At 46.9% G+C, this 11,843-nt stretch overlaps 1 long non-coding RNA gene and 1 pseudogene across 1 annotated transcript; both read left to right on the top strand.

Moving 5' to 3' along the window:
* The first annotated feature begins 1,293 nt into the window (after positions 1–1,293).
* LOC141920566 (uncharacterized) lies at positions 1,294–4,825 on the top strand. The gene is made up of 2 exons (XR_012622387.1): positions 1,294–1,954; positions 3,954–4,825. It is a non-coding gene; the product is annotated as an uncharacterized LOC141920566 (long non-coding RNA).
* Positions 4,826–8,015: 3,190 nt separating this feature from the next.
* Positions 8,016–9,382, top strand: LOC141921675 (NADH-ubiquinone oxidoreductase chain 2-like; annotated as a pseudogene).
* Positions 9,383–11,843: the final 2,461 nt, after the last annotated feature.

Here is an 11,843-nt window from a genome sequence, read left to right as displayed (position 1 = left end):
TTTGGGATGTTGTGTGCTGTGGTTTTTGGGGTGTGGGTTTTTGTAAGAAATGGTTCACACGTGTATCAGTAGACTCAGATGTTGCTGCTTTTCATACTGCTTGGCCCACTTTAAACTTTTTGCAAAGGAAGGATGCAATAACATTATTACCTAGTTTAGTATGCTTGACCTGAATAGTCAGTATGAGAAGCAGGCAGGTGTCTTGACTGCTGAACCATTTCTTGCAAAGTTGCAGGCTGAAGAAAATTGCACTATTTTCATGATGGTGGCTCTGCTAGGGGAGGTAAAGACTGGGGCAGAGAGGCAAAGTATTAAAAAACTCAGTTTCAGGGGTGAAACAAAGGAAAGCAAAGAGTGCAAACAGGGAAACGTACCCAAACCACCTCTAGATGATTCTGCTGTCTGTTCTTGTAAATTTTTTTTTTTGAAAACTAGAACATTTTATTCACTGTGCTGTGCAAAACACTTCTCACTCACAATGATGATACAAAAACTTTGGAAGGAATTTGGACTTGTAAAAATAAGCTATTCAGTCTTCTCCAATGTGAGGTAGTTGATGTTATGAAATACTGAAAAGCATGAAGAAGCTTATAGTTGAAGTGGTCTCTTTATTTATTACCCCCTTTTTGAAATAGAGACGTAACTGCAAAGGCTAAAGGAAATAAAGCTGGAGCTAATAAATCCCTAAATCTTACTAATAAAAGAGGCTTAATAGAAAAGTTAACACTACATCAGGGGATTATTAGTGAATTCACAGGAACTACATACTGTGAAATCATAAAATGCCACCTGCAGCTGCTTAAATCAAATCTAACTTCTTGTCATCGTTTCCCCACCTTGTTTTTCTTATTTTTCATCTTAAAGGCCATCAGCCTTCCCTGCAGTCTCAGCCTTCCAGGGCGAGTCTTGCACTCGGGGCTGGAGCCGCAGCATCACAAACCGGCTGAGGCTTCCCTCGTGGGGTGGGGATGGCCACTTCTGTAATTCCAGAAAACTAAGGAGTGCTTACAGCCCGCTGGATTAGCCTGATTGAACAAAAACAAAGTTACTGTACTGCTTTCCTCGCACTGGCCGCAGGCGGGTAAGGCAAAGTGACCCAAATCAAGCTCCTGAAGCAGGGAGAAGGTTGTATTTTCCGTAGAACGCAGTTTGTGAGACACCTCCCTTTCGGGAGGGGAGGACGGAGCCGCGGGCTCCCCGCTGCGGGCCCCGCCGCGCCGTGCCGCTCGGTGGCGGAAGGGGCCCTCGGCCGGCGGAAGCGCTTCCGGGCCGGCGGGGCCGGGGCGGGACCTCTGCTCGGCCCCGGGAGGGCGGTGCGCGGTGTTCCCCGCCCGCACGGCCGGGCCCGCTGACACCCCGCGCCCTGCCCGCCCCGCGGGGCTCGGCCCGGCCCCTGCACCGCCCGGCCCCGCGCTTCCCCCGCGGCCGGGCGCCTTCCGGGCCTGCTGGAGCTCGGTCCCGGCGCGCTGGTCCCGTCAGTAACAACGCGGGGTGCGCTTTGCCCTGGCTGTAAGGGAGAGCTCCGAGAGCTGCTTAAAACTTGCGTTTTGAAGTCCCGCCTCAACGATTTTTTAAAAAGTTGGGTGTTTTTTGTTTTGTTTTGTTTTACACTAGTCAAGAAACATTGTAATACTTGAGCAAAATGACATTTTTCGTGGTTTTGGAGTCCCAGAGCGATAACGTAGAGGTCCCTGCTGGAGCCTTTACCACAGTCGTCGCGATGGTTGCCCGTACCCTGGTTCTTCGGTCCGGATGTCTGGCTGCGGGTGGGCCCTTAGGTCCGAGGTGCTGCCGCGCCGGTGCTCTCTGTGTTCACAGGAACGCCTGAAGCCGAAGGTGCTGTGGCCTGGGAAGCGTGGCATGGACAGGGGACTGCTCGCTCTGTTGCACCGTTATTTTGACGACTGGTTTTGGCTGCTAAATTGATGGAACTACTGGAAGAAATTTCAGAAAAGTGAGTACAATACTTTACCATTAAATTTATCCTTTAAAGTAATCTTTCTACAGATACCTGTCCGTGGCTTAGATACTTGATTTGTGTAAAACAGACCCAGAATTTCACTTTAAGTAGTGTTCTGATTTGCTGAAAGTCCCTGTAGTTAGAGAACAAAAATTACGAATGTTGCTCAGTGGTTTAAAATCTCAGCATTTCCCTGAAAGCTAACTTGCTGGAGTGAGTAGGAAGTAGCCTGAATTCCGGTAGAGATACTGTATAAAAGTCCTTTTCTTGACAGGAAAAGAGCTTCACGAAACGTCAACACTGTTTCCCATAGGGCCTCCAACATACTTGTTCAGTAATCGTGGGCTTTGTGCGATTCTCTCAGGCACAAACTTGAACAAATTTTGTACGACAGATAGTATCTTGGCTTACTTTCCATCATTGATACTTGTACCTGCAGAAAATTTAATTTAGCATCAAATGAACCCACAGGGAAATGTCCCCAAATCATGCTGGAAGGGCTACCCCACTGTGCTTGGTAAAATCAGAAAATAGTACGATATTTTGTAAAACTTGCCTTGTGAGGAGAAGGACTGTCTCCTGAGAGGCAACTGATTTTTATGACTGATTTCACAGCCCCCAAGCACTTTGAAGGAGGCAGTCCCGAAGCCAAAGCGATGTGAAATGTGGATTTTTTTGGGGTTTTTTTTTTAGATCATCTCTTATGGATATAAAGCTTGTGTGGGTGTTTAGCTTGTCCTGTTCTTTCTGTTTGTAATTCTGGACACACTGGCAGGTGTAGAAGAATGGTCATGTGACAAAAATAAAATTAAAAACATAGCTATGCTGGATTTGTCCCTTGATAAAGAAATGCATCTGTTACTACAGCATAAAAGATGTCTGATTAGTGTACCACATCGTCAGATGTCCTCTTGGTCTGACTACAAGTTATGGGTTCTTATTTAGAAATACATTCACCTACTGTTCCTTACTGTGTTTTTTTACTTTTTCAAAGGAAGGTGGATTTTTTGCCAACCTCTTTGTTGAGAGTATCAGATCAGGTTGCAGTAAATACGTATAAGCAACTAGGCAATGGTGTGTACCGGATGGTACTGGAGTACTGCTCTGCTAGCAGTGGAGAGACAGATGCTTGTTCTGCCTCAAGTTGAATGGAAAGATTCTCCTGTTGAGGGTTCCTGGGCTTTTTTTAAATTATTATTATATGAAACAAGTTCAGATAGTTGTTGATGAATGAAATATTGTATGGAATCATAGGATGGTTTGGGTTAGAAAGGACCTTAAAGATCATCCAGTCCCAACCCCCCTGCCATGGGCAAAGACACCTTCCACTAGACCAGGCTGCTCAAAGCCCCGTCCAACCTGGCCTTGAACACTGCCAGGGAGGGGGCAGCCACAGCTTCTCTGGGCAGCCTGTTCCAGTGCCTCACCACCCTCACAGTAAAGAATTTCATCCTTATATCTAATCTAAATCTGCCCTCTGTCAGTTTAAAACCATTACCCCTTGTCCTATCCCTACAATCCCTGATAAAGAGTCCCTCCTCAACTTTCCTGTAGCCCCCTTTAAGTACTGGAAGGCCACTATAAGGCCTCCCTGGAGCCTTCACTTCTCCAGGCTGAACAACCCCAGCTCTCTCAGCTTGTTCTCATAAGCGAGGTGATCCAGTCTGGGGGGGGTGGGGGGTCCAGATTGGACAGAAGGAAAAGGTTCTTCACTGAGAGGGTGGTTGGTCACTGGAATAGGCTCCCCCAGGGAAGTGGTCATGGCACCAAGCCCACCAGAGTTCAAGGAGTGTCATATGGTTTAGTTTTAGGTAGTCCTGTGAGGAGCAGGGAGTTGGACTCAGTAATCCTTATGGGTCCATTCCAACTTGAGATATTCGATGGTTCTAGGAAATCTTGATTAAAAATGATCTTATTGTAATAGAGAATTCATTTAATACGGTTTTGTGCAATGACTGTCTTATTACAGTACCTTTTTTTTCTTTTGCCACAGATACGAGAAAAGCTCTTTCCAGAGATACGGAGAAGAAATCAGTTATACCTCTGCCTCATTCTCTGAGACCAGAAGATACTGAGTAACTGTAAGCTGTGATTCTTCAGGCAACTTACTAAGAGTGTCAGGTTCCTTCTCCCCCTATCCCCCCAAAACTTGTAGATGAAAAAGCTTAGGCTCAATGTTTTACCTCATGAAATACCAAAAAGCAATACTGAGAAGCTTACTAATGGTGCTTCTGTTGGTAATGGCTCCATACTCCTGTACTTACCCTATGATTTTTCCTTTAAAATACTGAAAATTCAGGGACTATTAAAATGGATTACTTTCTGTATGGTGTTTTCCTGGTTTTCTTTCAAACCAAAAATACCTGAAGTCAGTAATAGTAAAAACTCTTCAAATTCAATTCATGACAATGAAAATTCTGTACAATACCCAAAAAACACAACAGGGGAAGGCCAGTTTAGGTTTTCCAAATAACCTGCAAAAGAGAAGTCTGTCTTCAAACAACCCTGTATCTAACACTGAGATAATGAAGTTTTATTTTTTTTAATGGAGGAGCATAGGTAAATATGGAACTTGGAGAAATGAAATTCAGAGATCTGAGTATTGACCATACAAGCTAGGATTAAGACTAAGTAATATTAAATCTTGTGCACATAATCCATTTAACTTACTTGTGTAAGCATGTTTTGCCCTTTGTGTTTTATCATGAGTTTTATATTCCTGCATATCTTGCCAAGAAACAGATGATTAGACAAGATACAGGCTAAGCCACTAGTGTAAGCAGTTCTGTTCAAGCTGGTAGATTATTTACATTTTCGTTAGACATGCTGTGTAATAAATGATGGGGTTTGTTCCTTTTTTTCTTCCATCCTTACATCCATCTTTCTGTACCTGTTTTCCACTCACTTTCTGTCTGGTGTCCTGTGTCTCTGGTTGTGCTCTTGTTCTGTCTGCTCCCCATCCCGTTCCCCATCACTATTTTGCTCTCTCCTATTTTTTTAAAAAGTTCCCTGTGCCTTTTCTTTCACTCCCCCATTCGTCTTGTCTTGTGCCATGTCCCATTTTTGAGGCGATGGAATTTACATCAGGAGTGACAGGTTGACAGAAGCAGGTCCTCCAGCCCATCGCTGTTTTCACCTTCTCCATCTCTGTCCCAATCTGCATCTCTCTCTGTATTACTAAATCCCTCTCCCTTGTTATCTTACTTTTTCTCTCTCCATATGTTCCACTCCCTATCCCCATCTTTAGCTTTCCTTCCTTCTTCGTCTCCTTTGACCTTTTGTCCTGCTCCCTGACCCTATTTCTTCCTCCATCTCACCATCCTTTTCCCTGTACCTTTCTTTGCTCCTCAGTCCTTCTCCCTTGTCTTACATTTCTCTGCTCCCCATCCCCGTCTCTCTCCATCCCTCCCTGCTGCTCCTTGCCCCGTCTTTCTCTCCCCTCTGATCAGTTTCTCTCTGTCCTTGTCTTCCTCTTTGTCTCTCTATCCCTCTGTCCTTCTTGTGTCTTTACCACTCTGCTCGCTGCCCCTTCTCATTCTGTGTCCTGCTCCCTGATCCTCTTTTCCTCCATTGCTCCTTTTATTCATCCTTCTTCCCCCGCCCCATTTCTCTCATGCTTCTCTTTGTTATCCTCCGGTGCTCTGTCTGGCTCCCTGTGCCTGTATCTCTCTGACCCTATCCTTTTTTAATCCCAAGTGGTGGACTTTGCAGTGCTAGTTAATGATGATCTTAAAGGTCTTTTCCAACCTAAACGATTCTGTGGTGCGGATTCTTTCTCTGTCTCTGTCCTGCTCCCCTCTCGCTGTGCCTCTGTCCTTTCTCTTGTCCTTTTTCTCTTGCTGTCCTGTTCCCTGCCGCATGCTGTCCAGCTGGCTGCCACTTTTCTCTTCTCGTGGCTTGCACCCTGCTCCTCCTTTTTGGCAGCTTCCACCTGTGCCCAGCAGCCCCTCGCTTCAGGAGCCAGCTGAGCAACCGATGAGTACGGCTCCAGCGACAGCTGCCGGGGTGTCCCATGGGCAGGGGGAGCGCTGGGTGTCCCAGGAGCAGAGTCGCTCCTGGGACTTGCTCTGTGTGTGGCTGAATAAACGCTTGCCGTCTCCCGGCTGTGTTTCGTGCTTCCTTTGCTCCGGGCGAGGGGCAGTGAGGGATCCCAGGGGTGATGCGCTGTGGGGGTCGGGCGGTCGCCCCCTGTTCCTGCTGGGGTCCAGCTGTGCGCCGGGGCTGGACAGGGCGGTGTGGGCACGGGTGGCCCGGGGCGGGGGGGAGCCCTGGGAGGGGGAGCGGTGTCCCCGCCAGGTCAGAACGGGGCGGGGGGGGAAGGCTGCCTCCCGCGGCAAGCTGGGAGCTGTAGTTTTTGCGGCCCTGGCTGGGGGGCGGCTGTACTGCTCCCGGGCGCGGCGCGAGGGGTCGTTTTGTTGCCCGTTTCGTGTGATTTTCTGCGCGCATCGCGCTGCGCCCCTGGTCCGACAGGCGCTGCGCACCCCCAGCACCCCGCGTGCGCGGCGGCTCTCCCCGTCCTGCGCGCTGCTGCCGCCCGGTGACCGGACGAGGGTACTGCAGCCCGGGGGCGGCTTCAGCTCTTACAGATCGTGACCTTGATCTTCCCCTGCAAAAGCAGGAATAAGATGAGGAAAAGCAGACTAAGATAAGATGAGAAGACCCTCTGGAACCTAAAAATCAGCAGCCACTACACACCAACTCAAGCTCACCCTGTTCACGATCCCCTGCCCCATCCCAAAATGCTGGCCTGCCTTTTTTTGGTTGGGGCGACCTTGGAGGAAAACAAATCCTCCAACAGTAAGACCACACCTCTTAACCAAGAGCAACCCCTCAAAATACTAAACCAGACCCAATAGAGGTCACCAATGGACCAAGTTACTCAGGGATAACAGGGCAATCTCCTCCAAGAGCCCATACAGACAAGGAAGTTTATGACCTTAAAGGTCCTAAAGGTGCAGCTGCTATTAAGGGTTCATTTGTTCAATGATTCACATCCCACGTGACCTGGGTTCAGACTGGAGCAATCCAGGTCGTTTTCTATCTATAATGAACTTTCCCCAGTACAAAAAGACAGGAAACGTGGGGCCAATAGTACAAGCATGCCGCCCTCTAAGTAACGAACTCAAATGAACTACCAAGAGAACACCCATACCATCCCCTGTCCTAGAAAAGGACTGCTAGTGCGGCAGCACTCAGCAAATGCAAAAGGCTTAAGCCCTTTACCCAGAGGTTCAAATCCTCTCAGATCTTCTCCCTAGAGCCCCTCTTTCCCCACCACATCTACTCATGACCTGACCCTCTACTTTTTAAAATATTTTATCATATCCCTATCCTATGCTACCCCAATTCTAATTGCTGTAGCCTTCTTAACATTAGTACAACAACAAAAAAAAAAATCCTAAATTACATACAAGCCTGAAAAGGCCTGAGCACTGTAGGCCCCTTCTTTGGATTATTACAGCCAGTAGCAGAGTAAAACTATTCATTAAGGAGCTTATTTGCATGGCGAATCCAAGCTACCATCAAGCTTCAATATAGAGTATGCTGCAGAACCAGTCACTCTGTTCTTCCTAGCTTAATATGCAAATATCATACTGATAAGTACACTAATTACTATCCTATTTCTAAACACAAGTTCGTTAAACCGCCCCCTCCAAACTCTTTCCAAGAGGCCTTGGCTACAAAAGTCCTGCTCCTTTCCTCAGGCTTCTTATGAATTTGCACTTCCTGGCCATGACTGTGCTACAAGCAACTCATACACCTCTGAAGAAAGTTCCTGCTCCTGACATTAGCCTTTGACACGCCAGCATACCAACCTGCTATGCAGGCCTGCCTCACTCCTCAAGGAAATGTGCCTGAATATAAAGGATCACTATAGTAAGGTGAACATAGAGCTATACCAGCCCTCTCCTTTCCTAAGAAAGATTTAGAAAAATAGAACTCAAACCTAGACAGAAGAGCTCAAAACTCTCCATACTTCCACTATATTATTTTCTAGTAGGGTCAGCTAAAAAGCTATATATAAAAAATGATGGTTTAACCCCTTCCCCTACTAATGAACCCACATACAAAATTAATCTTCTCCCTAACCTTACTCCTAGTAACAACCATTACAATTTCCAGCAACCACTGAATCACAACCTGGACAGGATTGGCAATTAACACCCTCAATATCATGCCCCTCATCTCGAAATCCCACCTCCCACAAGCCCTTGAAGTTGCAATCAAATACTTCCTCGTACAAGTGGCCACCTCAGCATCAGTCATTTTTTTCAAGCATAACCAATGCTTGAGCCACAGGCCAATGAGTCATTACCCAACTAAGCCACCCAACATCCTGCCTCCTACTGACAATAGCAATTGCAAACAAACTAGTACTAGTGCCATTCCATTGCCAATTCCCAGAAGTACTTCAAAGGCTCATCCCTAATCGCTGCTCTACTACTATCAACAGTAATTAAATTCTGCCCCTCCCATTCTCTTCCTAAGTCACTCAACCCAACATTATTAACCATCATAGACATTTCCTTAGCAGTCCTAGGAGGCTGAATAGGACTAAAGCAAACACAAATTCAAAAAATCTTAGCCTTCTCATCCACCTCCCATTTAGGCTGAATAGCCGTAATTATTATCTATCATCCCAAATTCCCCTTACTAACTTTCTACTTATACTTCCTAACAACTGCCACAATATTTCTCACCCTCAACACAACCAAAGTTCTAAAACTATCAGTGACCTCATGAAGAAAAAAAAAAAAACAACATACTAAATATAACCTTAATATTCCTCCTTACTGTTCCTAGCAGAACTTCCTCCAACAGGCTTCCTGCCTAAATGACTTATCATCAAAGAATTTAATAAACACGAAATGACAACAGCCACAGTCATTGCCATACTCTCAGTAGTAGGATTGTTCTTCTACCTTCACCTCACATACTACTCAACAATCACACTTAGACTATACCCCACCAAAAAAAAAAAACCCCAACAAACTAACTGTAAATCTAATCTTATCACTAACAAAAATTCTAACCAGAAAAGACCCTAATCCTTGCCTTAATGACCATAACCCCTAAACCCTAATTCTAACAATTGAAACTCCAACCCTATCCCTAAGCCTAACCATATGGTAACATTAACCCTAATGACTGTATTCATATCCTTAAGACAAACATTTAAACCTAATCCTAACACCTAATCCCTAATTCTAACTGAAACTATAACCCTAACTTTAGAACTAATCTTAACTCTAACCTTAACCCTCACACCAACCATAATAGCCATAACCCTAACCTTTCGCCTTAAACCTAACCCTAACTCTTACCCTAACCCTAAACTTTAACCAAAATGACTGCAAACCTAATCCTACCACCTAACCCTAACCCTGTGAACAGTTACCCTAGCCCTAACCTCTAATGCTAATAACCCCAACCCTAAAGGTAACTCTAACACCCCTGAACCCTAAAAGAAATTATAGCCCTAACCCTTACCGCTAAACCCTCACCTTAAACCTAACCCTAAACCTTAGTTTAATCCTAAATTTAACCAAAATAACTGTAAACCTAATCCTAACTGTCCTGGTTTCAGCCAGGATAGAGTTAACTTTCCTTGGGCTGAGAGGGAGCACAGCTAGAGGGCCAGGTCCAGATCGATCATTGGAGTATTCCATATCATGTGAAATCATGCTCAGTGTATAGGTGGATGCGTGCTCCCTCACGCCCTGGTTTTTTTTTTTGTTTCCGGGTCACTGTGGTGGAATTTTCTGGTGCGGTCGGATCACTGCTGGGTACTGGTCGCCGCTCGGTAAGCCACTGCTGCATTTTACCCATTTTGGACTTACTATTGTTACTGTTGTTTTTGTTACTATTACTAACTTTTTTTTTTTTATTCAACCTACGAATTTCTTCTTTTGTCCCTCCCCTATTTCACCAGGGAGGGGGGGCGGGGAAGTAAACAACTGGCCACGTGGCGACTGGCTACTGGCTGAGTTCAAACCACAACACTAACCCTACCACCTAACCCTAAACCTAGGTTGCAAGTGTCTGGTTTGGATCTAGCTCTGTCTAGGGTTAGTGTCCAGGTGAGGGTGAGGGATAACACAAACCCTAAACATTAAATCCTATCCATAACCCTAAGCCTATTTGCTAACCCTAATGATCCCTAAACTAAACCATACATGAAGGGACTACAAAGGGAAGGTGAGGGCTCACAAAAGCTATCAGTACTGGCCACTTTCTGTGTGAGGCCCTGCTGACAGGTGTCTGTTTTGGACCTGGGCTCTAGCTAGGGTTAGGATCTGGGTGAGGGTGATGGATCACCCTAACACAAACCATAACACTAAGCCTTACCACTTAACTTCACAGAATCACAGAATCGTCTAGGTTGGAAAAGACCTTGAAGATCATCCAGTCCAACCATTAACCTCACACTGACCGTTCCCAACTCCACCATATCCCTCAGCACTATGCCAACCCGACTCTTAAACACCTCCAGGGATGGGGACTCCACCACCTCCCTGGGCAGCCCATTCCAACGCCTAAGAACCCATTCTGGAAAGAAATGCTTCTTAATATCCAGTCTAAACCTTCCCTGGCGCAACTTGAGGCCATCACCTCTTGGCCTATCACTCATTACTTGGTTAAAGAGACTCATCCCCAGCTCTCTGCACCCTCCTTTCAGGTAGCTGTAGAGGGCAATGAGGTCTCCCCTCAGCCTCCTCCTCTCCAGACTAAACAACCCCAGTTCCCTCAGCCGCTCCTCGTACGACATGTGCTCCAGACCCTTCACCAGCTTCGTTGCCCTTCTCTGGACACGCTCGAGTCATTCAATGTCCTTTTTGCAGTGAGGGGCCCAAAACTGAACCCAGTCATCGAGGTGCGGCCTCACCAGTGCCGAGTACAGGGGTAAGATCCCTTCCCTGTCCCTGCTGGCCACGCTATTGCTGATACAAGCCAGGATGCCATTGGCCTTCTTGGCCACCTGGGCACACTGCTGGCTCATGTTCAGCCAGCTGTCAATCAACACCCCCAGGTCCCTCTCTGACTGGCAGCTCTCCAGCCACTGCTCCCCAAGCCTGTAGCGCTGCTGGGGGTTGTTGTGGCCCAAGTGCAGCACCCGGCATTTGGCCTTATTGAAGCTCATACAGTTGGCCTTAGCCCATCGCTCCAGCCTGGCCAGGTCTCTCTGCAGAGCCTCCCTACCCTCGAGCAGATCAACACTCCCACCCAACTTGGTGTCATCTGCAAACTTACTGAGGGTGCACTCGATCCCCTCGTCTAGATCATCAATAAAGATGTTAAACAGGAGTGGCCCCAAAACCGAGCCCTGGGGGACACCACTCGTGACCAGCCACCAACTGGATTTAACTCCATTCACCACAACTCTTTGGGCCCGGCCATCCAGCCAGTTTTTTACCCAGCAAAGCGTGTGCCCATCCAAGCCACGAGCAGCCAGTTTCACCAGGAGAATGCTGTGTGAGACAGTGTCAAAGGCCTTACTAGAGTCAAGGTAAACTACATGCACAGCCTTTCCCTCATCCAATAAGCAGGTCACCCTGTCATAGAAGGAGATCAGGTTTGTCAAGCAGGACCTGCCTTTCATAAACCCATACTGACTGGGCCTGATCATCTGGTTGTCCCGCATGTGTTGTATGATGGTACTCTGGATGAGCTGCTCCATCAGCTTCCCAGGCACCGGTCAAGCTGACAGGCCTGGAATTTCCCGGATCATCTTTCCAACCCTTCTTATATATGGGCGTCACATTGACCAATTTCCAATCTGTCGGGACCTCCCCGGTCAGCCAGGACTGCTGGTAAATGCTGGAAAGCAGCTTGGCGAGCACCCCAGCCAGCTCCTTCAGCACCCTCAGGTGTATCCCATCCG

Source organism: Strix aluco, chromosome 3 (assembly GCF_031877795.1).
Source record: "Strix aluco isolate bStrAlu1 chromosome 3, bStrAlu1.hap1, whole genome shotgun sequence".
In the NCBI taxonomy this organism is placed as follows: Eukaryota; Metazoa; Chordata; class Aves; order Strigiformes; family Strigidae; genus Strix; species Strix aluco.
The sequence above is the reverse complement of the archived record's forward strand: the minus strand, read 5'-3'. Positions and strand labels throughout refer to the sequence as shown.